The sequence below is a fragment of the Danio rerio genome, chromosome 12, assembly GCF_049306965.1.
Source record: "Danio rerio strain Tuebingen ecotype United States chromosome 12, GRCz12tu, whole genome shotgun sequence".
NCBI lineage: Eukaryota > Metazoa > Chordata > Actinopteri > Cypriniformes > Danionidae > Danio > Danio rerio.
Window position 1 is genome coordinate 2,103,418 of NC_133187.1, and position 3,032 is coordinate 2,106,449.

The 3,032-nt window shown below is 32.3% G+C and overlaps 1 long non-coding RNA gene across 1 annotated transcript; it reads right to left on the reverse strand.

The window, feature by feature from the left end:
• Positions 1-327: 327 nt before the first annotated feature.
• Positions 328-2,276, reverse strand: LOC141376734 (uncharacterized). Its single transcript, XR_012387773.1, has 3 exons — positions 2,217-2,276; positions 1,570-1,617; positions 328-715 (listed from the first exon to the last, which is right to left on the reverse strand). It is a non-coding gene; the product is annotated as an uncharacterized lncRNA (long non-coding RNA).
• Positions 2,277-3,032: the final 756 nt, after the last annotated feature.

Sequence of the window (3,032 nt, forward strand, 5' to 3'; positions counted from 1 at the left end):
AAAATTAAGTTGAGCCAACTAATATTTCTAAAATTACTCAAATCAGATAAACTTACTTTTTTTGTTAAACTTAACTTACTTATACATTGCTATATGTTGACTGTACTCATTTTAATTAAGTATTATGAACTTAATGATCTAAATAAAATTAACCATGCATATGTCATTTAAAACTAATTTAATTGACTTCTGGCTGTAACCTCAGAAAATAAATCTTCGTTTCTATATTGTAAGCACAATATACACTAGTAAAAACAGATAAACAGACTTTCCTGTCAATAACAATTAAATAAGAATGGGAAGATGGATTAAAGACCATAACATGTATTCAATATCAATCGATGTTCCTTTTAATAGTGACTACAAAATAGGCCATTAATGTGGCTACACATACACAATACATAAATAAAAACATTAATAATACCAGATCCTATTGAGAAATCATCCAAGGCAACTCAGTGAGGAGATTTGCATATTTTGATAAAGATTTAGGATGCATAATGTCCAGTCCCACAAAGAGTCTCTAATATATCTCAAATGTATACAGTTTTGATGGATACTTGAAGTCGAGGACATCGGTAAGTCCAAACAGGAGCCATCATGCATTTGACAGGTTTGGCAAACCTCTGACAGTCCTATGATAATCCAAACTGTGTTGGGCTGATGGCAAATTTTTCCCGTGGGCAGCCGCATGCACCTCTGATTCCTCACAACTCTATTGGTAGAGACAAAAAGAAACAGGAGTTCAGGTGGTTGCTACCAAACAACATTAAATAGCTAAATACTGAATAGAAAATAACTACAAGTGAAGTTACAAAAGTCCAGTGAGAATGATGCATGGATGAAACACCTTAGTTTATCAGTTAAAAATTACCTTAGTTAAAATTACCTAACTTCTATTTAAAAAATAAAAAAAGGTTATAGAGGTTGTGTAATTACATTATTCCAGGTGTTTTTAGTTATCAAATTTTAAAGAAAACTGTGATTTTACTCAGTGTAACAGTGCATGTCATTGTGTTTTCCTGTCAATCAAAGAATTGTTAAAATTTAGGTATTACATTTTTTGTTTATTTTGGCAACTTATAAAGCATAAGAATGTGTATTTAATTTAGATATTAAAACTGTTTGAAAATGGCTATATGAAAAATATAGAATACAAGTTCTATAATTTAAATGTCATCTTCATTTTGCACCAAACTTTGCACGTCATAATACAAATTTTATTAAATAAATAAATAAATACATTGCCATTTTACACATTACATTAAGGTTTACATTAAATTTTAGCTAAAGCTACATTTAATTGACTTTTTCTTCAAATTTAATGTCACTGGCAAATGACAGTTCAGTGATTCAGTGTTATCAGTTAGCTTTATTGAAAGACTGACAGATAATAAGAAACTGCATTAGGATATTTTTATACTGTTTTTACTGTTGCACACATAAAAAAAATCTTCAGATATCAAATGTAAGTTAATTCTATGGAGCCCACTATTGTTTGCAATTTTACCAATGTTTTACTTGCCTGCAAATAATTATAGCTGTAGTTGTATCTAATGTTTTTCTTACCTGGATGTGAAGTTTGAAGATCCACAGGTAACAAAATCACTTTGGTATCTAAAGACCAAGAACATGCATTTTAGAATGAGGTGCAAACAATTTAAATGGTTCTGTAAACATCAGTAGTAAATGTAATTTAAGTTAAAATAAATTGTAAATCTGTAATTTATTCACTATGCAGCATTAAAAAACTTATGGACTAAATCTCTAAAACACAAACTTTAAGTTATACTTTCTCTTACGTTAAACACACACTACTTAACTGTTGCATACGTTTCTGCATTTAATATCCATCCTTAATGTGCTGCTATAACTTAGGTGAGCTAACTTTAGCTAAGTTAGCGCTAGCAAACTGAACCCCCACACCCCGACCGCCCACCAGTGACCTTGTTAATCGGTTCTGCAACGTTAGTTATACCTACTAAGTGTTTTAAAACTACTTTCACTATTTTTTCTCAATAATATCACTTTTAATCGTTAGCATAAACTAGCGTTGGTTAGCGTTAGCCAACTTAGCTTTCCATGTGAGAGCAGTCTAACTGTTAACATACCTGAGGCTACAGTACAATTTACAAAGCTAAAAACCTCACCTGCCTAGCGAAGACAGCAGTTTTGCATGACTTTACAATAATCATTCGGCTAAATTTGCAACTTACCGTGTTAATCAGATCCGCTGCTGGGAGCAGTTAATGTCGACCATTGCAGAAGCTGCGTCTGCCTGCTAAATCCCGGGCAATGAAAAAGGAGTCACGCCAAACTATAAAAATCACGTTTTATGAACACCTGCCCACATCGACAGCTGCTCTAATAAATTGTCTGTGTCAACTCACTTTTATAACATTTATTCTACACAATAACCACGTACAAAAATCTACTCAAATAAATTGCATTAGTTTTATTCAAAATATACAGTTATATAAAAACTGATATATTTTAAGTAAAGAGGAAGCAAATTTAATTTTTTTGGAATAAAACAAATAAAATTAACTAGATTGCAATTATTTAAAGTAGATAGAACCAACTTTGTGAGTGTAGCACTTTTTACAGTGTTCTCTGAAAGCATCTGAGAGTCTCCTTGGCTGTGTTTTGGACTATTGTCTTGCTGAAATGTCCACCCTGGCTTCATCCTCATCCTCCTGCTGATGTAGATGTTGGACTGAAGCAGCTGATATTCATTTACACTGAGGAAGGGCAGAGGCTTGCTGAAGAACTCCTGAGAGATTTCAGCTGCTGTCTGGGCTTTCACTGTCGAACTACATCCCCCTTTCTTCACATGTTCAATTCTTTTTCCCTTAGTTATTTTGTTTTATTACATTAGATTTGTTTTATTTGCATATATGGATTTCTTTTTGTTATCAACATCTGGGGAAAAGTTCAAGCATATGGGCACCTTTAGAATTATGCTTTCTGAGAAAAATAGTGAAGGGTTCAACAGTTGTATATATTTCAGTATTTTTGGTTTTGTATTTAAT